The sequence below is a fragment of the Watersipora subatra genome, chromosome 10 (genome assembly GCF_963576615.1).
Source record: "Watersipora subatra chromosome 10, tzWatSuba1.1, whole genome shotgun sequence".
NCBI lineage: Eukaryota > Metazoa > Bryozoa > Gymnolaemata > Cheilostomatida > Watersiporidae > Watersipora > Watersipora subatra.
This window is the reverse complement of record NC_088717.1, coordinates 54,990,774-55,017,335: the sequence shown is the minus strand read 5'-3', so window position 1 is coordinate 55,017,335 and position 26,562 is coordinate 54,990,774.

The following is a 26,562-nucleotide window of genomic DNA, read 5'->3' as shown; positions in this document are numbered from 1 at the left end:
AATGTGTTTTGCGTAAAAAGGTTTCACATGGTATTTTGGAGTTAAACGTGGAAAATTTTCTTTGCGTTGTTGAAAGTTTGTCATCAAATAACATTTTGAATGTCTTTGGCACAAACTATGTTTAGACTCTAAATAGAATTCTACTCTAGCCATATTTTGACATTATGGCAGTCTAGCCAGGTGTACGAAGGCTGACTGGTTTGCGTCATCGTGAAAATATAAATACATTCATTGTGTTGTTTTGTTCAACCACCAGTAAACTCATGGATACGCCAAATATGGTAATGCAAGTACTCCAAAAGTTTGAAAAGAGAAATATTAATTTTTTTGCGATTTGGGGGTTATTTTGATTGAAGGTAACTATAAGTTTTTATTATATTTTCAAATCTAAATAAATTTAAATAACAGTTTGAAGTTTAAAAATTTATAGTATTGATTAAAATTGCATTCACCAACAGTCAAACTGATGTTAGTGTACCTGAGAGCTTTAAAACTTCTGTTTTTACTTCCAGAGTTCAGCTGAAGGTTTTAAATTTTGCCAAGGGTGATTTCACAAAACTATTACCTTTTACAAAAAATATATCAATTAACAAAATATTATTGCTTTTAGTATATTTACATGATAATGCACAGGTGTTATATTTATAAATGCCATTTTTGAGCGATGAACAATATACAAATTTGTTGACAGAAAATAAAGAAAATTGTTGTGGTGAACAACATGCTTTTGCTCACCGATTGTTGTTCAGGAATCACTCCGGTACAACAATCGTTGCTAAATGGATTTGGCTCATAAAGAAATGAAGGCATCATAGCATTTCTGTCTAAAACTCCCTGACTGACACTGGCTTTTACTCGTGAAAATTTATGCGCATTTCATCATAAAAATAGATTTTGACCTCCAGCAGTTGCACAACTGAATTCAACAGTTATCAAGCAGGTAGACATGATTTGAACTTCACTAATGCATCTGAAATATTTTCTCCACCAACAGGTGACAAGGATAAAAGTTTACTAAACCATTCTTTGTTATTAATGCTAGAACACGCCTAATGTTATATTTTCAATTTCATACTATTTAGCCGTTCCTGATAAATACTGCTAATAATATTGTGTTAATAATTTACATTTAGTTCAAATAAATAAAGTCAGGTCAGACTCTTGTAGAGTGGTGTCAGTTTCTAGTTGGTCTTTGGGCTACGGCGACGCAGACAGCTTACGGCTTATGATTATAATGCTTTAAGAGGTCAATAGCATCTCCTGGGTAGCTCAGCCACTTACCCATCAATAAAATCCGGCTAGCTGGATTTGGCATTCATCAACGTTTTTATGATTTATGGACTGAGAACCAAGCTACATGTTGAACCTTACTTTTAGACCAACCACCATTTTTGCATATTCATATTAGAAATGGTGAGAAAAGACTTGGAAACAATTATGAAGTCAAGCTAGGACAAACTGTGGCTTGTATACAAAACTATAAAAATTTTATTAAAGCCCTGGCAGCATCTACATGCGCATCACATGCATGGAAGAGAGGAAACTGTCCCAAAGCTTTTATCGATTTAGTGTTGGTTCTATGGTGAGATGACCTTGTTGGCAGAACAGAAAGGTCGAGGATGACAATAATAAAGAGACTTGCTCACGAGTTCAATAGACCAACACTGGTGTTGATCTATTGCTCTGGCTGACTATTAGATAGCTATTGTTCATATGTAGCCGTGAGAGGGCAGACTGTCACATGTTGCTATAACTAGTTAATAAACAGTATAAAAGCCTTTTCTAAAAATTTGCAATTTGTAGTATTTTATATTATGGAATGGCATTACAGTAAAAACCATACAATATAGTATATGGCTACTACATATAAATGAATATACTATAGTACTATCAAATTTTCATATGGTCTAATATAATATATGATAAAATAAAATTACATAATACAATATTTTAACTTACATTTTATTATAACATAACATGGAGTACTATAGTAGAAGATAATATGATGCTTGGTTACATGGCATTACACAACATAGTACAAACCTATGTAGCATATAGCATTAAACAGTGCAGCTCTGTATTAGAATCTATATCATAATATATTATAATGTTTTCAACTATTGCTCTGTGATAGCATATGGAGAGATGTATTTATTATCTTGGCACATGCTATCACAGAGTAGTGGTTAAAAGCATTGTATTATTTGGCACAGCCTTTTAGTATAATATATTGCATTCTATTGCAGTATGTTGCAGTATATTCTATATTTATTTTCAATTTTGCTAGCAGCTTTACAGGCAAACCCAAACTTTATGGGACCAAATGTATTAAAGTCTATCTGATGATAGGCTGGGTGGTGAGGAGTTGGTTAGCAGGGGAAAATTCGAGATTTTTAACCTATAAATAAGCCATTATGTAACCTCATAGAATTGTTACAAGCGACCTTGCAATGACACTTTGTTATACGGACTCTGTTTTCTGGAATATTTCAATATTGCCTTTCATTGCCAAAGTTATATCAATGCTAACAGCAGCCCGTTTCTGTGTATGCCAGTTCTGTGCGGAGAAATCAAATAAAATGGTAAGGAAATAAAAAGTATAGCTAGAAAAATATGATTTATGCAGATTATCCTATTATATAGCATAAATAAATATCCAAGGAAACTAACCACAATATAACATAGACAAAGACCAGATAAGGATTGTATTTGACAGCAGTTATACTTACAATTACCTAATATTCTCTCTATATCTAGATTTTAATGTGTACTCCCTACTGAGGTGTAATCCTGTTAAGTGCTCTTAGCAGCCAAAGTGATACTAGTAGTTGCTTCTGCATGCTGATGTGTTCTCCCTAGAATTTTTTGTTTAACACTTTCAAGCCTGGGCCTCCGAGATTATTCAGGAAAAGATTTTCTCACCTGATGCTATGTCTGGGGGAACTCATCTGCCTAGTTTCGCTTTCTCTTTTTACTCTCTCGGTTTACGCAAGATTACAAGTTTTAGTGGCTTTTTGCGGAATACGTTGTCAGAGTAATTACAAGGTTTCAAAGTACTATTAGTTCTTGAGATATTGACAGAATACCGAGGACCCTATTCTTCAACCAAAAATAAAAAATGGCCGCTCACAAAACATTAGTTTCTAATAGCATACTGACTGAGAGTTTTGAAGTTTTAAAAACAGCCAGAGCTAGAAATGTATTCTCCCTAGAAACAAGAGCTTTGCAGAAAAACTAGTTGTTTTTCTATTCATAAAAATATACAGACTGTATCAAGCTCAGTTACTGCAATCATTATGTCTCTTCAGTTATTTATAAAACATCAAAATCAAATCAAGAAAAAAGTTTACTGCAAGAAAAAAAATTTGGCGATGGGAGAAAAATTAATTCTATTCAATTTTTGTTTTTTTCTTTGAATTCTACAAGCTTGATGCTCAATTATGTTGTTCAGCTCAAAAAGATATGTGCTACTCTAAATGAGTATAGGAGTTGTGCTACTCTATAGGAGTTGTGCTACTCTAAATGCTTTTACAGTCAATAAAAAGTTGTTAATATGTTCTAAAATCAGAGGACCAGCTTGTATATACAAGATGAGGTTTCCAAGTCTTAAAATTATCTTCGAACTTTTTGGATTAGGCACTCAGAAGTTTCATGATGTAATACATAGGGAGAAGTGTAGTATGGCGCAATGACCTCTCTTTCTTGAGAGTCATCATTTCTCTAACCTTTTTAGTCAGCTGTCAGCAGTTTCCATTATATAATTTATAGAGCTCCGAAAGTTACTCAACACAAAAACTGAGAAGTATGTTGCAGGAAACCACATCGGGAAGATGTCACAATCAAAAAGATTGCTATGTCTGTAAAGAGTGTTTGCATCAATTAATCGGAAAGGCAAAATGGCCGCATTGTTGTCGGGTTGACCAAGCGCTGAAGTAAAAAATCAAAATTATGTGCAAAGAGAAACAAGCTGTTACAAGCACAAAAACTTAGGAAAGTGAGTCAAAGACCATAACAGTGAATAAACTCTGGACTAGAGCGGTAACACGGTTCAGCTGTGATTTCTGGGAAACTTTTTGGATAAGCTTGCAGCAAAACTTAACCTACGCATCTGAAGTACCTGGTGAATATTATACGGAGCTATTTTCTTGAAACAGCATATGCTTCTCTTATATGACTAAACTTTCAACAAAATTTAGCATTCTTAGACAAAAAAAGATTTCCGCGACTCTTACATATTATTGTGATCATCACTCACTATAATTATAGACTTCAGAAATATATTATACTAGCTGTGCTACCTGGAATGTCTGGACAGAAAGTTGATTTGTATTTAACATATAACAACATTTCCCATTCTAACTTTCAAACTACATGTCATGAGATAAGTGTTTTGTGTAGTCAAAATAAATTAAAAGAAAAATAAAAACAACTGTAAAGGTTTTAAGACTTTGTCAAACAACTGTAACTTTCAAGCTGTTAGCCAGGCACATTGCCAATGGAAAATTCCAGTAAGCTACTTAATAAGCTAGGCTTCTAATGGCGGTAAGCCATGAATTTGCGTCAGCATTGTTGTCCAGCTACAGCTATTCTAATAATAGCTATAGCGGGAATGCAGACAGACATACGGACATACTTTAAGAAATATATATATATAGATAAAACTCATTACTTCATGAAACGGTTGCAGGACTGTTTTCAAACATTTGGAAAAGATCACACTGGTAGCCAAATATCACATATTTTAGCGAAACACAAGCAAAGTACATGCAGGTTCACGGACTAATTTTTACTAAGTTTCATTGGAAACAGCCAGTGTTGCTCTCATTCTGTTGTGATTCAGTGTGGCTGTTTGGAAACGAAACACCCGTGCGATGCGCTATCTTTGTGCCAAGAAAATGGCCTTAACAACGAACGATGTCGCGCTTGTGCTTGGGCAAAGGTAATGCTTTCTTGTAGCTTCATATGCAGACGTAAGCCTTGACATAAGGCAACACACAACCATCACTCTACTATAGCACGCCATGGAAACATGATCTACTTGACAGCCCAGCGTAGCGCTTCAGCACCGGCACACCCAGGGGTCGCTACACTATGGCTGTATGCTAAATTAGCAAGAGAGGTTGAGCTCTTACTCACTATATTTTAAGGTTATTTCTTCGTAAAAATTTAGTAGATTTTTAAAATTTTGTATCAAATGCTAAAATAGCTTTTTATGTTATCAAGCCAGTACAAATGTAGTTGCCGTAAAAATGACAGCATAAAATTTTAACACAATTTTTGGTCTAACTCACTGTAGTTGAAATCTTAGAAGTTACTAGTTCAGGAGTGCCTACACAAGCCCATGTTTCTCCTTGAGGAGGCACCGCAGTGCTGAAATCTTAGAAGTTACTAGTTCAGGAGTGCCTACACAAGCCCATGTTTCTCCTTGAGGAGGCACCGCAGTGCTGAAATCTTAGAAGTTACTAGTTCAGGAGTGCCTACACAAGCCCATGTTTCTCCTTGAGGAGGCACCGCAGTGCTTCACCTTGAGGAGGCACGTCAGTGCTCCACCTTGAGAAGGCACTGCAGTACTTCACCTTGAGGAGGCACCGCAGTGCTTCACCTTGAGGAGGCACCGCAGTACTTCACCTTGAGGAGGCACCACAGTGCTTCACCTTGAGGAGGCATCGCAGTGCTTCATTCATGTTTTTTATAGAGTGAACATTAAGGACAACATGCTGACAATGCTCGGACTGTGTTTTGAGGAAAATCTTTGTGTTTCTCAAACAGTGCTTCACTCATGCTTATAGAGAGAATGTAAAGCCTGGTTCTCATATACACCATAAACACCAGTGGCAGAATCGCAGGACTATCAGCGGTGAAACAGGAATCTACGCGCTGAGTACCACCGGTAGTTGCTGGCAGTTGCCGGCAGTCAACGCACGAGTTTAATGCTGTTCAACTTGCGCAAGGAGCCACCGACAAAATTTTCTCGAAATGCACTGTAAAGGTGAAGGTCAGCTCTTCTGAAACGGCATGGCGAGTGACCATTTTCATGCGATCATCAGCGATGCTGCTTTAGGTGAGCATAAGCCGTCGAGCCTAGCGGCACAAGTGTTTTGTTGCGTGAGATTACCGCAGGGTCTCGCCGCCGAAATGGGAAACAGGCTTTATGTAAAACATTCTGTGACAATCAAACTGTGTTTTGCATAGCATCTCATTCGCTAACTGTGCTAGTGAAAAGCACCTGTTGAATTTTGGAAAGTATCTGAAAGTTGTATAAAAAAGGAAATAGTAAATCCTTTTTGAAGTCGCCTCAAGTTCGTTTCTTTATCACTCATTTATTGACAACCAATGCAGGCGGGAGTCAAATTGACGAGTGCCCAAGAACACGAAACATCATCATACTCTGGGATGTAGCAAAAATTTTGAACAATCTGAAGCCCAAGTCTTAACCGTAACAGAAATAATTATAGTACATTAATATTATTATGCAATTATTTCTCAATCAGCTTTAAGTCGAAATCACACCCTCACAAAAACCACACAATTAAATGATTACAGGGAAGTCAGAGACATAAACAAAACTCGATACTGAGGCTATGGAAACTAAAAACTGACCGCAAAAAATTTTTGTGCATTATTGAACGAGTTTCATTATTGAAAGTTTTTTGAAATTCTTTATAAAGTTAAAAGAGTTGCAAGAACACTATAGGTCACTATAGGCTGTAAAATAATCAAGCTATCTTTCCAAAAAACAAGAACGTAAATGAAAAAATGTTTAATCAAAAAGTGATTGCTAACTTGAAGATCGTGTTAGTTAGAGTCATGTAAATATTGATGACACATGTCAGCACATGTCAGCACACCAGCTGAGGCCAGAGAAATTAAGATGAGTTTGCTGAAGCATTAAAACTTTATTTTGCAAAATTAGTTTTCTACATATTTGTACCGTAATTTTTTTGTAATATTTTTACTGTAAGTAAAATTTCACAAACTATTAGGTTTAAAAAAAACTTTTTGGAGAGAAATTAACACATTTGAGATCAGTAACAATAACATGACCACGTAAAGCTGAAAATACCACTCGCTAAAAAGAAACTAATCAATCATACACAAGAGAAACATGCAAAAACATTAAACGTTTCAAAGGCATAACCGCTATTTACCATGGGCTTTGGATGTAGCAGACCTGTTGAGTGCTAGATTTTGAGATATTTCATAATGGTTGACCTACATTAAACATTTGCTCATCGAACTGTGACAGGGCAGAGGTCTTGGATTTGATCTCAGATATTCATCCCGGAGGATCAAATGATTAATGCCTAACCATAGATCATTATGAATGTTCACTCCCAGCTATCTGTCAAACCTCTGATGAGATATCATAGCTTCCATCTACTAGGGTAACTTATGCAAAGCAGAATGGAAGCTCTTCTTGATATGCTATGAAATTGGTAAACAGTGAACTTTCAAGTAATAACTCATTGGTAACCATAATATTGGCTATGTGAAATCTACTATATAAATGGTCTGTAGAAATCTGTCTGTATATTTGTGTGTGCGTGCGTGCGTATGTTATTCCACCTTATAGAGCGGTCTTTCCTTTTTTCGATTCAGTCGTACAAAGCCAACAGAAGGTCATGTGAACATTTGTTTTTTCCGGCCACCGAAACAATTGTTTTCGCTCCGAGAATTACCTAATAAATTTATACTTCAAAAATGTAAGTACTTATCATTCAATGTTGTATTGTCTATGAATTGCCACATCTCCACTACCTAAAAACGTTGCTCTTGCCACTGTTGGTGATGGTAAACATGTTCATTTCCTTTCGCGGCTGAGTTACTTTTATTTTTTCCAGCTACGAGTACTGTAACTTACTACTACAGAACTTGCACGGGTACTCCTAGCGTTGAGATAGACGACGGTGAGAAGAAAGAGAGCAGCTGGTATCGACTTACTGTCACCCTGCTTTAGCCATGGCCAGCTGTACAAAATCGAAAACTGTTTGTTCATACACTCGACAAAAAAACAAAAAATGTAGTCTATCCGCAAGTTTTGCGTTGAATTAACATTGCGTTATTGTTTTGTCATGCTTGCATTGAATTAATATTATGTTATTGTTATGTCATGGTATGTTCTTCATATTCTGCTGTACCTACATATTATCCATATGCAGCATCTTCTAACATATTTTTCAGTAGGCCTATCTATATTCTATAATCAATAAATATATATATTTCTCAAAGTATGTCTGTATGTCGTATATCTGTCTGCATTCCAGCTCTAGCTATTATTAGAATCGCTTAGCTGGGCAACAATGCTGACGCAATGTCATTGCCTACCAGCATATGAAGCTTACTAACTAGCTTGGTGGAATTTTCTATTGGCAATGTGACAGGCCATTTGGCAATGGCCGGCCACTTGCTGGAGAGTTGCCTGCCAGCAAGTGGTAAGCAAATCTCATCACTTCTCATTGTTTATAAGCTGATTTTTAATGCCCGGGCAGCGTCAGGAGGCACAGGTAGTATATATATATTTTTATGCATTCGTTTTCCTTATTTTATCTCATAAAAAGGCTATCATGTTGGCGTTCTGCTTTATTATTTTAAGATGCTCATGCTATATCTGCCTTGACATCATACTGTCTGTGCTGCTATACATATAAATTTTTATCAACATAACCACATTACTGCAGCACTGCTTGTATATACCATGTCAAAACACAGGTTATAGACGAAGAACTGGTGAGCCATGGTTAGTGTTTTAAGCACAGAGAAGTCTCCATTCAATAGAGGGTGGCGATAGCAAAATACTTTGTAGAATCTCTTAAAGTTGCGAAATTTTTCAATACTGCCAGTTTGAAAAACTTCAGTTTGCCTTGCAATGTCAATTTCATTATCAGTTCTATGTACAAAAATAGGACAACTCCACTTTGAATGGTTTGGGACTGATGCATTGTAGACCAGCTGTAAAACACATTGCAGATTTCCATTGTTCTCCCCAACATTATTGACATATATGACTGCATATGTGTATGCATAGTCTGATCAGGCCAACAATTTCGGTAAACTGTGTATTTGGAGTTGTTTTACAGTATGAAAGAAAACTCTCAATAAACCTCTTGCTGTACGAGAATCTGTTCCCGTGGACGGGTAATTCAGCTAGCGGTTCGGGTTTGGGGGGCGTGGCGTCACTAGGGGAAGCGCGTGAGACCTTTTTTGTTCTGAGTGTAGCGAGAGTCTTCAGGTGTGGCACTTCAGATGAACGAGTTGGGAAGGGGGAGGCTAGTGCGAGGCGATTGATTGCGATGCAAGCGCAAAGCGATTGATTGCGAGGCAAGTGCAAAAAGATTGATTTCAATGTGAGTGCGAGGCGATTGATTGCGAAGTGAGTGCAAGGTGAGTGCGAGGCAAATTCAAGGCGCGTGCGAAGCAATTGAGTGCGAGGCGATTGATTGTGAGGCGAGTGCAAGACAATTGATTGCGAGGTGAGTACAAGGCAAGTGCGAGACGGTTGATTACGAGGCGATTGATTGCAAGGCGATTGAATGCGAGGCGAGTGCGAGGTGATTGATTGCGAGGTGAGTGCAAGCGTGCGATTTTCAACCGCTCGACAGGTAAAGACTGGTCGGCCGAGTTGGGGTCTCGGCGGCAAAAGCGCGCGATCGTCAACTGCAAATATAGACGGGTATGAACAGATGCATGAATCTAGACGCATTAATCTAGAATATTTACTAGATTTTACACGCATCTAGCTGTACAACACATTGCAGATTTTCATTGTTCTCTTCAACATTATTGACGTGTATGAATGCTTATGTGTATGCATAGTCTGATCAGGCCAACAATTTCAGTAAACTGCACATTTGGAGTTGTTTTACAGTATGAAAGACAACTCTCAATAAACCTTTTACTGTACGTGAATCTGTTCCCGTAGACGAGTAATGCAGCTAGTCTTTTGATAAGTTTTAAATTTTGATGCTGGTGCCAGATTTAAAGCGAAAAAACACACTTCGTGTAGCTCACCGGTGAGATCTCGAAGACATCTGTAGTATACCTACACTGACTGTCAAAATTCAAATAGCATTTATTTGATTAATATTAAAAACGCGCATGATGTGGTATGTCTTAATAACAATCACTGTCTGAATCAGGCTTAAAAAGGAATAAAAACCAGATCATTGCATTCGACTAGATTAGTACTATTTCTTCCTAAATTTGCCTGATAAATCTGACATTGTCGAACTATTTGATGTATGTAAGTTTAGTGGGTGTAAGAAAATAGCAAACAACATTAATTAAAATAAATTAAGTTGATAATAAGATGCAGGATTGATGATAAAGGCTTGAAAACTTTGTGCAACTTCGTCTGTGTAATAAATCTTTTCTGCAAGTTTATTAAAGAGACAAAAAGATTTTGTAATCAATAGCAGTCGGTTTATAGCATGTCTTATTTGATTTAGGCGATTGTCTACCAAAGGTTCCAAAGGAGTAGAACGTTTTGGCGCAGGATTTTTGGTGTGATGATTTCTGGTCCAGGATGTTTTGTCATAAACATTTGGCAGCAAGTTACAAGTTCAGAATTTTTTCATCTTTCATTGTGACTTATGACTCAACAAACTAAACAAATGTGCAAAAGAAAAACCTGTAATATAGTATCTAAATTTATGTGTTTGACAAGTAGTCCATGTAGTTCATGGGATCCTTCAATCAAATTTGACGATGCGGTTGTAAACATTCATGTAATGGAAGAATCCACACTAAAGATGGTGAAGTGATTAATGAAATAAACCCACATGGCCGGAGATTACCAGCTGCATCAATTGAAGCTGCTCACATTAAATGTGCAATAAAACACTGAGTGAAATACTGAACTGATCGACTATAATGCCCCGAACCATAATGAAATTTAATTTTGTTTTTTCTTACATATTTCGACGCAAAAAGTATTATGTGTAAAGTTTCATGAATAAAATAATGTTTTTTTGTATTTATTTCTATTATTATCATGCCATTTATTTACTGTATTACTGTATAATAAATATTATACAGTATTACCATTAATAATTGTTTTAGTGTAAAAATAACAGTTCCAAAAACTCCTAGGCCAGACCAAGTCCTAGACCGAGTTGTCAGTTAGTATCTGAGTAGCTTTGTAATGTTTATAGAAGCTTTGTAGGAAGTACTCTAACTTGACATGAATGTTTCACAGACACATCTCATCAAAATTCACCAAAAACAGTGAAAAAAGAAAAAAAGGGTAAAATTATAGCATCTTGAAAGTATGGAATAAATCTAATGTTCTTAACAAAGATGATGTTATAATATTAGACATATGATAACATCATATGTATAATATTATAATATAATATTATAACATAAGAATAAAGACAGATACAGTGCACCCTCGAGATACGATTGCCCTGATATACGATTTTTTTACCTTACGAAGTCGAACATTGTGAGATCTTCACCTTGCTATACGAATTTTATTTCACCTTACAATTTCGAGAAAAGTTCCGTTCGTGTTAAAATTTGGTGGTCGGTGTGCTCATAACGCCCGTCAAAATAAACAAGACACTGAAATATAGTTTGCCGATAACATTTTCAGAACGTTTAGAAGAGACACGATGATCGACTTCTCGCATGTCAGCATTCCGCGTGGAAAATTTCGTGTAAAATACACAAGCGAGAGCAAATATTCATTTGCAGCGTTATAATATCTTTTACTATAAACTTTTAGTCAGCATACGTATGTAACTACAAGTATCTACATTTAATTCATTAGCTATGAAATCTGAGACCGAGAAAAACGTTAGAAAACGAAGGAAAAATGATTTCTATGTCAACAAAGTTGGATGTCGTAAATAAGAAGAAGGCACCCGTATTATTAACATTGTCAAGAAATATGATCGCAACCATTCAGCCTTTGCAATTATTATTAAAACAAGAACTCCATTAAAGCAAGCACAAGAAGGCGCTTACGAATGAAGATTTGAAGGAGTTAGAAGGCCATGCACGCGACCAGCATTCAAAAGGAGCAACCATTTAGTAAAGGCAAGGAAGTAGAAGACACAGAAAACCCCACATCGGCAGAAATATTTCAAGTGTTTAATTTACTGATGTGGACTGGTACATTAAAACAATGCATGTACAATATATATTATTTATCTCTTGTGTGGCATGTTTTTCATATTTTATTCATTTTATTTGTTTCCTCTTGATTTTATGTTTTATTTTCTTGTTTAACCATGTCTTTGCAGATGGGCTTGTTATCTCCTATGTGAATACAATTCATCGTATGTATGTAACTCATGTAACTATAACTACTCAAGATAGTTGACGCATTCACATTACTTTCTGAAACTTGTTAAAGCCCTGTCCTCTAGGGTATAAATATGAACAAACTTTGTACGTATGGTTACATTGATTCTTGTACACATTTCATACAAAAAAGCTACTGTAGCACCTTCTCTGGATCCTTCTACAAGCTTTAGCTAGTTAGCAGTTTTCTGCATTGTACCAGCGTTTTCTTTTCTTTTAAATCAGAAGAAAAATTGGACAGGACTAGACAACTTCTTTTAGCCTGCTAAAAATTCCATTTCGGCATGTATTAAATTAATCTTCAAGTGTACAGCAATATAGTTAGCATTGATACGTTTTTGCCTCCTCTCTGCTTTATTCGCTACATGTACCAGCTAAAGTCATGTTACTCCAAAGGTATGTACGTCTTGTATAGTAAATAAAATTTAATTTTTCTTTTCCGTAGCCATTAAATGGTCAGGTGTGTGAGAGGCCGCTTTCGATAACTGCATCGCTCAGCTTTTCTTATTGAATTCAGGTTGAAAAAAGTTTCAACCAGACACGCTAAATTTTATAATGAAAGTGAAGACAGAAACTTGTTAAGGATAAAATTTCGTGATAAAAAGTTGAAACTCAGTAAAATAGTTCCAAATACATACTAAAACTTAGTTTTAAGTGTAGGCTTAGCAAGCTAAACTTATTTGAAGTGAATTCAAAGTTTATATTATGCGTACCTTTTGAAGGTAAGAACTCCTGACCATATGATCTGCATTTGGTACACAGATTATAATTTTGCAATTTACATTATTGCAGAATATAATCACTAGATGCACTTAATACAATGCAGCTACTGTAAGTAACTATAGTTACTAAAGTTGACATACTATTTTGTTACTAATTTTCACTATGTACAGCATTTTTATAAAATTTTGGACGATTTTTACCTTTTTTTCATTGTATAATTACAATGTTTTTTATACCCAGGCATACGACTTTTTTGCCATGCGATGCCAGCCTTGGAACGGATCAACACTACACTGTAGTTAAAAGTAGAAGAAATAGTGCCAAGCAGACTCACGTTTGCAGTACAGAGCTAAAGCCTGGTTCCCATATTGATTGCGAGACCCGGCGGTAACCTTGCGCAACAAAACGCTTGCGACGCTCGGCGGCTTCTGTTCACATAAAGCTGCATCGCTAATAACTGCATAAAAAATGTTCACTCGCCATGCAATTTCGATAATGCTGACCTTCACCTGTACAGTGCATTTCAGAAAGGTTTTGCCTGGGTCTCTTCGCGAATTTTGAACAGCGCTAAACTCTTGCGTTGACCGCCGGCAACTACCGGTGGTACTCAGCGGTACCCGGCGTGTAGGTTCACATTTCACCTCAATAATTCTGTTTTGAAGTTAAGATAGTTTGCAATATTTGTAAATTCTTTTATTTGATTTTATTGACTACCCTTGCTATGATTCCTATATGGCAAAATTTGGCAAAAACTTCCGTTTGAAATGAAATTATTGACAATTAAGTAATAAGAAAATCCTGTAAAATGCTTTATTAATAAAGGAAAAGCAAGCAGATATAGAGAGGTAGAGAAATTCTTGAAACTAGTCAAATATAATGAGAACAGTCTAGTTTAAAGTCCGCTTCCATGTGCCTTTTTAATATATTTTAGAGTATGAATGAAAGCAAAACATATAAATAAATGTTAGGTTTTGATTTGTATGTTTAGCAACATTTGTAAAATTCTAAAACAAATATTCTACATTTTGCATCAATGGGTCAAAGAGAGTAGGACATGGACAAGCGGTTGGCCAAAAGACTATGGTCCTGCAGCATTGCTGCTTTCCATGATTCAACAAGAATGTTTGAAAACCTGATGCATCTTGTGCCTTTGATTTTATATTTGTGTTTTCTGCATAAGAAAAGCATTAATCTTAGCACCTTCATTTGACGCTTTATATATATATAAATATATATATATATATATATATATATATATGTATATATTAGTACCATGGCAGTCTCGCACAAGAAGAGAGATCATCAAGTGTACTGATAAAGCGCAAAGAATAGTTATGTGCCCAATGATTCTGAATGGCAAGGGGCAGTTGATTGGTGCAGGTGTTAGGGTGTTGGTTTACCAAGCTAAATTCGTGTGTTCAAATCCTGTGTGAAGCAAACGTTTATCCCCACCCTCTATCTCTGGCTTTGGACAGACAGACCAACACAGCACTTATTATAGTAAAGATGCTACCTCAATAAACTTCGTAGAAATTTTTTTGTCAGGTACAGAGATGTTGAACAAGTGCTTATTTTTGCGTTTTACATGCGAGCCTAGACCATAAATATTAAATGAATATTGACAACTTGAAATAGAATTTTTTTCAATAATATGCTGCAGCAAGACGTGAGCCAGAAGGATATTTAAAACCGTTTCGGTTTTGGCAACTGTGATAAGATCTTGTGACTAGCAAACCTTATAACAATAAGTTTTTGAAAAGTTGCCAAAGTTGAGTAGTTGTCTAAATATCTAAATAGATGACCTTCAAATAGTTAAACTTGCGTGGTAAATATGTAGATCTTTACAGAAACCTCTGCATTTATCAAAAATGTCAAAAATAACGATGAACTTCCACAAAATTCTATCAGAAAGTATCAGTATTTTTCTATCATTTGAGATTGTTTTTGATATTTGAGGTGATCTGACAGCCAGGATGTTTTAAGATTAAACTTGATAAAACTTTATCGTGGTTGGCAATCTCAGATCAAGTGAAAATGCAATGATGACATCTATAGATGCAAAGAGACTGACAGAATAGAGGGGATTAATGCTGTAACTTGAAAGCAATAGCTGATATCAACTACAAAAATCATATCAACTAGTGATGTCATTTTACACATATTTTTTTCTTTTTTTCATTTTATACTTAATTTTTTCTGAGCATTTGAACCACGATCAAGTTTTGTCAATTTTAGCATAGAAACATGCTGACAGTAAGATCACCACAGATGTCAAAATAAACAGCAAATGATAAAAAATACCAATGCATTCTAATAAATTCTACAAGAATTTTGTGCAAATTTATTTTCGACACTAAAACTATAACAAAAATTAGGTCACTTTTCAAGATTGTTAAACCGATGGCCATAAGCAGTGTTCTGATGACCCACTGAGATTTTCATTAGATCTATAACTACGGAAGTCAAGTATGGTTATATGCTTGTGATATAGAAGTGATCCAGAAATGTAAAACAAAGTGGACATGATGCAGAGTCCTTAGGATTAATCATTCTAGCTATTGAAGTGAATTCATAGTCGGCTCTACAATTTGAAAAAAAAATTTGTTTTTCAGGCATGTCAAGCGATTATAAATGATTCCATAAAAAATTATTTCTATTAAGGTTACAGTATCTGTCTTGTAACCCTTTTCACATGATGAGCAAATTATGATGCAATGACATTTTTGTCTGCAAACCACTTATCATGATTAGTTTTAGCTAAAACATACATATAAACTATTCGGTTTGTAGCGCAAGATGATGTGTTTCAGTCTTGAAGTTGCTCTCAACCGCTGTCAGCCGCTGTCAACCACTATCAACCACTGTCAACTACTGCCAGCCACTGTTAACTACTGTCAATCACTGTCGACCACTGCCAGCTACTGTCAACCACTGTCAGTTACCGTCAACCACTGTCAACTACTGTCAATCACTGTCAACTACTATCACACACTTTCAGCCACTGCCAACCACGGTCAACCACTGTCAACCACTTTCAACCATATCAATGGAAAGCTTTGTGTACACAGTTGTTATTTAAACTGAAGATGGAGTTACACAGATAGCAGAACATGTCTGTGCTATTCAAAGTCCTCATATACCTAATACTTAGTAGGTCTACGGCTTTATGGCAGTGTTCATGTTGGCATGTTGAACACTCGATTAGTCATGCTTTGCTGGGGGAAGGAGTTGCAGTCTACCGTATGGGTCTCCCGTGGATATCTACCATGTGGGTCTATCATGGGGGTCTACCATGTGGGTCTACCATGGGGGTCTACCATTGGGGCTTACCATGTGAGTCTACCATGTGGGTTCACCATGTGGGTCTACCATGGGATTCTACCATGGGGGTCTATCATGTAGGTCTACCATGGGGGTCTACCATGGGGGTCTACCAGTGGGGGTTTACCATGGGGGTCTACCATGGGGGTCTACCAGTGGGGGTCTACCATGGGGGTCTACCATGGGGTCTATCAGTGGGGGTCTACCAGTGGGGGTCTACCAGCGGGGGTCTACCATGGGGGTCTACCAGCGGGTCTATCAAAACGTAAGTTTGAGTATCAACTAAGCATTGTGGGAGACAAGGTATTCCTTCACAAGAAATCAACGCTCGAGCTGAACATATAATTTTTTATTGAATATTTGTTTAATATTTATATACATGTAGTTTAAATATTTTTAAACTGACGTGTTTGTCTCCCTGATTGGAAAAGAGTAGCTAAAGGCAGTCATCAGAGAGACTTTGAATGAAGAGTATTTTAATCATACACATTTGATGCAAGTCATTCGTAAACTTAGTCAATTTGTCATCTTCCCATTTCCTGAATGATGGTATGTTATGGTATGTTGTACAGACATTGATGGTATGCTATGGTATGTTGTACAGACATTGATGGTATGTTATGGTATGTTGTACAGACATTGATAGTATGTTATGGGATGTTGTACATACATTGATGGTATGCTATGGTATGTTGTACATACATTGATGGTATGTTATGGTATGTTGTACAGACATTGATGGAATGTTATGGTATGTTTTACAGACATTGATGGTATGTTATGGTATGTTGTACAGACATTGATGGTATGTTGTACAGACATGATGGTATGTTGTACAGACATTGATGGTATGCTATGGTATGTTGTACAGACATTGATCAATCAATTTCATATAAAACTGTTTCAAGGTAAAGAGAAAAATAGAAATAAACGTCATAGCTGAGGGTTCAATCAAAATTGCTTATATATTCTTTATTACGTCTATATTTTATATATATTATGCTTTTACTTTTTTGGAGTTTTTTTCTGTATGCTTACAAAACTACATTGTTACAGGACGTTTAGGTATTGTACACTGAAAGTCAGTTTAAGAATAAAATAAAATCTTCGCTCAAAATTCATATGGTATGGATGAAAATTTGAATGGAGAGGTCATTGTAGCTTGATAGTTTTAATAGTCCTGGCAGCAGGCACTATTACAGGTAATATAAGTAACCTAAAGAGGGAACCTACTCAAGTATAATTGTAACAAGCATTAATTATGCTTATAAGTTTCTTTTAGTTTAAGCTATAAGTATGTATACTACTAAGAAATCTGTTGCAAGGTTTTGGCTAGTTTTGGGAATGCTAATCCGCTTTGCAACTGACTACATCGACCGATCTATCTAGTTGATTAATATCATCAATCCTACACATAGATTGTTATACTTTGCATGAATGAAAATTTCCGTCCATAAATTTCCATAACAGGAGTTGTCTAGCCTTCGTTGGTAAGTTTATAAATTTCCATAGCTTTGAAATTCTGCTAAAATTCTGGTTCACAATAAGTATTACAGCTGTTCAAATAGCAGACAGTTCATAAGTCGGTATTGAGAAAGTGGTCTTACCGAGGACATACAGACAGAACACGCTTTCTCTCTATGCCTCAAACCATTGAAATAGGTTTTGTACATAATAACGGAGCTGATCAAATGTACAAAAAAGTAGTTCGCCTTCTTTTACTCAATGTGAGATATATTCAGCGGATCGGTTGGTGGTACAACTTCTAAAAATGTGCATGTTAGTATGAGGTGGCCAGTTGTGACCAACGTTTCTCTATAAAGCGTGGTATTTACGGAAATAGCTACTTTCTGTTAAGGCATGAAGTATCATTTCTCTGCTCTTACTCTAATACATGAGAATGGTAAAACTGCGTGAGAAGTCTTGATGGTATGTTTGTTAGACATTTGCTCACTGTACATCTTGCTTTTGGTCGCTCACTGTAAAAAAGTAGTTTATATATTATTGTTATTATATATATTATTGTTGAAACAGTTATGAGTATAAATTTATTTAATTTCTGTTGTAACATTTTTATTGCTGATGTTATTAGCATAATTTCACTTTATTATTGAAATTTATTTTTTGTTACATTTTAGTTCTAGCAAATGCTTGTAGTGGTTTAACAAAGGTACCAAAAATTGGCCATGTTTTAAATTCATGACTGCAAATCTTTAAATATTAATTCTTGTTTTTTTCCATACCTGCTTAAAGTCAACCACAATCAATTTATTATTTTAAATACATTTTCTGTTATCCTTTGAGCACTCCTCTAATATACTGACAGAGATAAATTTGTTTTTACCGAGTTTTCTTAGTAAAAACAGAAGCAAGCTTAGATAGCAGTCTAGGAACTATCGTAAATTAGAAATGTCTTAATAACATGCATGCCATGTCCTGTATTGACTGTAGAAATCTGAATAAAAACACATGTGAGGTAAAGATTATTGTAAATATAGTCTCCCTTTTTCACCCCTTATCACATTTTAGTTAGTTTAGTCAGAGCTTGACGCATGAAGACATATCTATTGCTAATCACTCATCAGCTCTCACTAGCAGTACATGCCACTATAAGATTATATGTGCCACTATAGGATTATACATTGGTCTGCATGGCTTATTTGCCTCTAGATACTGACCTTACCATCTGTTCTTCACCCTTCAGATCTCCCATAGAAGGGTTCAGCATGAATAGAAAACAAAATACACCATCTTTATAGACTTATTACTCTTTATTCATCTCTTTCGAATGATTGTCCAAGTTAATAATTTCACAATGCATCAAAATAAAAAATGACTCATTAGAGTTTCATATCACTTTTAGACGCAACAGTTTCTGACCCTAAAGTTGGGTGTGCGTAATAAAACATTTCAGAGTAATGGTCTAAATATAGTTTGTCTGAGCCCACCCTGCAGGATTAATATAAACATAGAAATTAAAGGTCTTGAGTGCAGCAATAGTTGAGCAGACACGCTTGTTATAATATCTGCTTCATCATTCATTTTTTTATTAAAATTGAAACATTTAGTGATACTTGTAGATATGCTTATGCTACCTAAACGATTTTTAACTTGACCAAAAATAATGCAATTAAACTCTGAAAATGCACAAAAACTGTACAAAACCGTGCATTGTTGATTGGCTTCCAAATATTTTCTTCGTTATTGTAATTTCCTTTACTAGCAACTACAAGTTGTCGGAGACTGTTTCTTAAAGCAGATATAAAATCTATCTGGACTTTTTTGGCTGAAAACAAATATTACAGTTGCCAGAAAAATAAGCAATCAGTAAGTATTTACAGTAGAAAAGAATCAAGAAACCGTTATATTTATGTTTAGCTGAACAAATATAACGAAACAGCTTATCATATTTAGAGTATAAGAGTGTATAAGGTAGTCTGATTATAAAGGTGAAAGCAAACACCATTCGCGATAAAAAAGTTGCCAGCGTTGAAAGAGTTGATGTAAAATCAGATTTTCTTTATAAGCCTAACGCAAATTCTTTTAATGGTGACCCAGCTGTGCATAGGTAACGACTCTATACACAGGGTTTATATTTGTTGCTTTATACACAATGAGCTCAGCACCAGTTTCGACCAAAAATATCCAAATATTTATACACTTCATTTTAAAAAATTGTTTGTGGCCCTGTTACTTATATATATACTTTGTTTATATATTATGGTTAATATATATATATACTATTGTTAAAACAGTTATGAGTATAGATTTATTTAATTTCTGTTGTTAACATTTTTATTGCTGATGTTATTAGCATAATTTCACTTTGTTATTGAAATTTATTTTTTGTTACATTTTAGTTCTAGCAAATGCTTGTAGTGGTTTAACAAAGGTACCAAAAATTGTCCATGTTTTAAATTCATGACTGCAAATTTTTAAATATTGATTTTTGTTTTTTCCATATCTGCTTAAAGTCAACCACAATCAATTTATTATTTTAAATACATTTTCCCTTATCCTTTAAGCACTCCTCTAATATACTGATAGAGATGAATTTGTTTTTACCAAGAACCATTAATTGTTCAAGAATAACTAATACTTTTTGGTAAAAACAGAAGCAAGCTTACATAGCAGTCTAGGAACTATCGTAAATTAGAAATGTCTTAATACCATGCATGCCATGTCCTGTATTGACTGTAGAATTACGATTAAAAACACATTTGAGGTAAAGATTATTGTAAATATAGTCATCCTTTTTCACCCCTTATCACATTTTAGTTAGGTTAGTCACAGCTTGATGTATGAAGACATATCTATTGCCAATCACTCATCAGCTCTCACTAGCAGTACGTGCCACTATAGGATTATATGTGCCACTATAGGATTATACATTGGTCTGCATGGCTTTTTTGCCTCTAGATACTGACCTTACCATCTGTTCTTCACCCTTCAGATCTCACATAGAAGGGTTCAGCATGAATAGAAAACAAAATACACCATCTTTATAGACTTATTACTCTTTATTCATCTCTTTCGAATGATTGTCCAAGTTAATAATTTCACAATGCATCAAAATAAAAAATAACTCATTAGAGTTTCATATCACTTTTAGACGCAACAGTTTCTGACCCTAAAGTTGGGTGTGAGCAATAAAACATTTCAGAGTAATGATCTAAATTTAGTTTGTCTGAGCCCACCCTGCAGGATTAATATAAACATAGAAATTAAAGGTCTTGAGTGCAGCAATAGTTGAGCAGACACACCTGTTATAATATCTGCTTAATCGTTCTTTTTTTTATTAAAATTGTAACATTTAGTGATAATTGTAGATATGCTTATGCTACCTAATTGATTTTTAACTTGACCAAAAATAATACAATTAAACTCATTAGATTATTATTAAATTATTAACAGTGTAAGAAATCGGAATATATAAAGTTCTAAGGATCTATTTGTAAAAATCTAAAAGTTATTCAAGTTCAAAACTGAGCGAAACCGTGCATTGTTGATTGTGTTCCAAATATTTTGTTCGTCACTGTAATTTTCTTTACTAGCAAATATAAGTTGCCAGAGACTGTTTTTTAAAACAGATATACAATCTATCTGGACTTTTTTGGCTGGAAACAGATATTACAGTTGCCGGAAAAATTAGCAATCAGTAAATATTTAGAAAGAAATCAAGAAACCGTTATATTTATGTTTAGCTGAACAAATATAACGGAACAGCTTATCGTATTTAGAGTATAAGAGTGTATAAGGTAGTCTGATTATAAAGGTGAAAGCAAGCAACATTTGCGATAAAAAAAGTTGCCGGCGTTGAAAGCGTTGATGTAAAATCTGATTTTCTTTATAAGCCTATCGCAAATCCTTTTAATGGCGACCCAGCTGTGCATAGGTAACGACTCTATACACAGGGTTTATATTTGTTGCTTTATTTACAATGAGCTCAGCACCAGTTTTGACGGAAAATATTCAAGTATTTATATACTTCATTACAAAAAATTGTTTGTGGCCCTGTTACTTATATATATATACTTTGTTTATATATTATTGTTATTATATATACTACTGTTAAAACAGTTATGAGTATAGATTAATTTAATTTCTGTTGTTAACATTTTTATTGCTGATGTTATTAGTTTAATTTCATTTTGTTATCGAAATTTATTTTTTGTTACATTTTAGTTCTAGCAAATGCCTGTAGTGGTTTAACAGAGGTACCAAAAATTGGCCATGTTTTAAATTCTTGACTGCAAATTTTTTAAATGTTAATTCTTGTTTTTTTCCATATCTGCTTAAAGTCAACCACAATCAATTTATTATTTTAAATACATTTTCTGTTATCCTTTGAGCACTCCTCTAATATACTGATAGAGATTAATTTGTTTTACCAAGTTTTCTTAGTAAAAATAGAAGCAAGCTTAGATAGCAGTCTAGGAACTATCGTAAATTAGAAATGTCTTAATACCATGCATGCCATATCCTGTATTGACTGTAGAAATCTGAATAAAAACACATGTGAGGTAAAGATTATTGTAAATATAGTCTCCCTTTTTCACCCCTTATCACATTTTAGTTAGTTTAATCAGAGCTTGACGCATGAAGACATATCTATTGCCAATCACTCATCAGCTCTCACTAGCAGTACATGCCACTATAGGATTATATGTGCCACTATAGGATTATACATTGGTCTGCATGGCTTCTTTGCCTCTAGATACTGACCTTACCATTCGTTCTTCACCCTTCAGATCTCCCATAGAATGATTCAGCATAAACAAAAAAAATTGTTGGTAGACCTGTTACTTGCAGTGTTGGTTAACATTTTTGTCTTAATTAATCATATATAGAAACCAAGAACAGAATATATATGGTTTATAAACATTGTGATAAGGCAACTGGTTGGATTATACAAAGACCATTTTATCAAAGTGTGGCATGTAAATTTATAAACTTTTCACTGTTCTCAACTGTTATATTTTAATTTACGCAATTATATTTTCAAGTATTGCCCATTATGCATTTTTAAAATGTGCTGCTTTTATGTTTTCAGTGTAATTAAATTAGAAAAGTCTGCATTTGCTGTTCTTGTAATATTAAAAAGAGTATGGCAAAAATTAAAGATATATCAAATTTTGCCGACTCTCCCACTATTGACTGCTGACTCTCCTACTATTGACTGCTGACTCTCCCACTATTGACTGCTGACTCTCCCACTATTGACTGCTGACTCTCTCACTATTGACTGCTGACTCTCTCACTATTGACTACTGACTCTCTCACTATTGACTGCTGACTCTTTCACTATTGACTGCTGACTCTCTTACTATTGACTGCTGACTCTCTCACTATTGACTGCTGACTCTCTCACTATTGACTGCTGACTCTCCCACTATTGACTGCTGACTCTCCCACTATTGACTGCTGACTCTCCCACTATTGACTGCTGACTCTCTTACTATTGACTGCTGACTCTCCCACTATTGACTGCTGACTCTCCTACTATTGACTGCTGACTCTCCCACTATTGACTGCTGACTCTCCCACTATTGACTGCTGACTCTCCTACTATTGACTGCTGACTCTCCCACTATTGACTGCTGACTCTCCCACTATTGACTGCTGACTCTCTTACTATTGACTGCTGACTCTCTCACTATTGACTGCTGACTCTCTCACTATTGACTGCTGACTCTCTCACTATTGACTACTGACTCTCTCACTATTGACTGCTGACTCTTTCACTATTGACTGCTGACTCTCTTACTATTGACTGCTGACTCTCTCACTATTGACTGCTGACTCTCTCACTATTGACTGCTGACTCTCTTACTATTGACTGCTGACTCTCTCACTATTGACTGCTGACTCTCCTACTATTGACTGCTGACTCTCTCACTATTGACTGCTGACTCTCTCACTATTGACTGCTGACTCTCCTACTATTGACTGCTGACTCTCCCACTATTGACTGCTGACTCTCTCACTATTGACTGCTGACTCTCCCACTATTGACTGCTGACTCTCCCACTATTGACTGCTGACTCTCCCACTATTGACTGCTGACTCTCTTACTATTGACTGCTGACTCTCTCACTATTGACTGCTGACTCTCTCACTATTGACTGCTGACTCTCTCACTATTGACTGCTGACTCTCCTACTATTGACTGCTGACTCTCTCACTATTGACTGCCGATTCTCCCACTATTGACTGCTGACTCTCCCACTATTGACTGCTGACTCTCCTACTATTGACTGCTGACTCTCTCACTATTGACTGCTGACTCTCTCACTATTGACTGCTGACTCTCTCACTATTGACTGCTGACTCTCCTACTATTGACTGCTGACTCTCTCACTATTGACTGCCGATTCTCCCACTATTGACTGCTGACTCTCTCACTATTGACTGCTGACTCTCCCACTATTGACTGCTGACTCTCCCACTATTGACTGCTGACTCTCCCACTATTGACTGCTGACTCTCTCACTATTGACTGCTGACTCTCCTACTATTGACTGCTGACTCTCTCACTATTGACTGCCGATTCTCCCACTATTGACTGCTGACTCTCTCACTATTGACTGCTGACTCTCCCACTATTGACTGCTGACTCTCTCACTATTGACTGCTGACTCTCTCACTATTGACTACTGACTCTTTCACTATTGACTGCTGACTCTCCCACTATTGACTGCTGACTCTCTCACTATTGACTGCTGACTCTCCTACTATTGACTGCTGACTCTCTCACTATTGACTGCCGATTCTCCCACTATTGACTGCTGACTCTCTCACTATTGACTGCTGACTCTCCCACTATTGACTACTGACTCTCTCACTATTGACTGCTGACTCTTTCACTATTGACTGCTGACTCTCCCACTATTGACTACTGACTCTCCCACTATTGACTGCTTACTCTCTCACTATTGACTGCTGGCTCTCTCACTGTTGACTGCTGACTCTCCCACTATTGACTGCTGACTCTCCCACTATTGACTGCTGACTCTCCCACTATTGACTGCTGACTCTCTTACTATTGACTACTGACTTTCCCACTATTGACTGCTGACTCTCCCACTATTGACTGCTGACTCTCCCACTATTGACTACTGACTTTCCCACTATTGACTGCTGACTCTCTCACTATTGACTGCTGGCTCTCTCACTATTGACTGCTGACTCTCCCACTATTGACTGCTGACTCTCCCACTATTGACTGCTGACTCTCTTACTATTGACTACTGACTTTCCCACTATTGACTGCTGACTTTCCCACTATTGACTGCTGACTCTCCCACTATTGACTACTGACTTTCCCACTATTGACTGCTGACTCTCTCACTATTGTAATAAGAACATATCAATATGTTCATAGGTTCATTATGTTCAAGCTCATATCAATGAACAGTAACTTTCTTTCCACTTGAATTCTTTAACAAGATATTAAAAAACCCAGTGCATTAACAACATGACTAATTATATTAGCAGTAAAACTTGTTTCAGAAAAATTATTGTAAAATTTAAAACAAGCAGCTGCATAATATTAAACACAAAAACAACGCAGTAATAGAGCCTTAGTTCCTTAGTTGCGGAAGCATAGAACTTTTAGCTCCTTCAGTAAATATTCAGCTACATAAAGGATGTGTAAATGACAAGGCGGTGCTTTTTCTTATTGAGGAAGTTACACTTGCCCAAAGTTATTTCTTGATTGATAAACATTTTTGTAAAATGTGTAGAATTTGCCTTTGTTCCACATTTGAGTTAGTAAGTATGCATTTAGCAAGTTTAATGTGAGACGGATAACTCGAAATCACTGATAATGGCCGACCAGTTTTTGAATTTCTCACCTGAAACAATGATGAAAATAAAAATACGCCAGATGTGATAACTGACTGTTCATCTTGAGGATTCTTCAGTCTATTTACAATCCACATTGATGGCATCATGTTGTGTTTATGCTGCCGCTATGATACGTTTCTCAATAATATAAAAAAGGGCATGGTGATGAGTTGCTTGAATGTTTGCCAGCATAAATCTTACAATATGATTAGTTTTATTGGCAAAAAGTATTCTATATATGCAAAGGATGGTATGTGCTAACCCTTGGAAAGATTTCCTCAAGGCCATATAATTACTTCATTTCTCTTGCTTTTTGCCATTGCAAGCTTGTCTTCCTTGATTCGCAGCTTCCTTTTATTTGCCTTGTCCTCAAAACTAAGTCCTTCCTAATCTGGTAAAACTAATCCGTTGTATATCTGGTTGTCTGTTCCATTCACAAACTCTTCTAAGGGTGCTGGAAAAAATCTTTGCGACTTTATATTCAGGCTTTAAAAAGTCGTGTTTCAATTCCATCAAATTACTGAATAACATGCTATATTTAGATATCTCTATGAATCTAATTAAATAAATTTGTAGAATCTGTCAGTTTATCTGTCTACATGTTTTTAACAGAATAGAAATTGTTTTCTATAGCTTTATGCTCTGGAGGAACCTGGTATAACGTACTTGGATAAACTTAGCCTATTTGGGAGATGAACAACCCAGCTTCATATTCAGCACATTTGTCAGGCTATCCATAAACACATAAACTTTCAGGCTTACATACGACTAGCTGAATGCACAGCGTTGCCCGGGTAATAAAAAAGTCTTTCTATTCCAAGATTTTAAAAGCTACAGCTGGACATACACAGACACAGGCACACA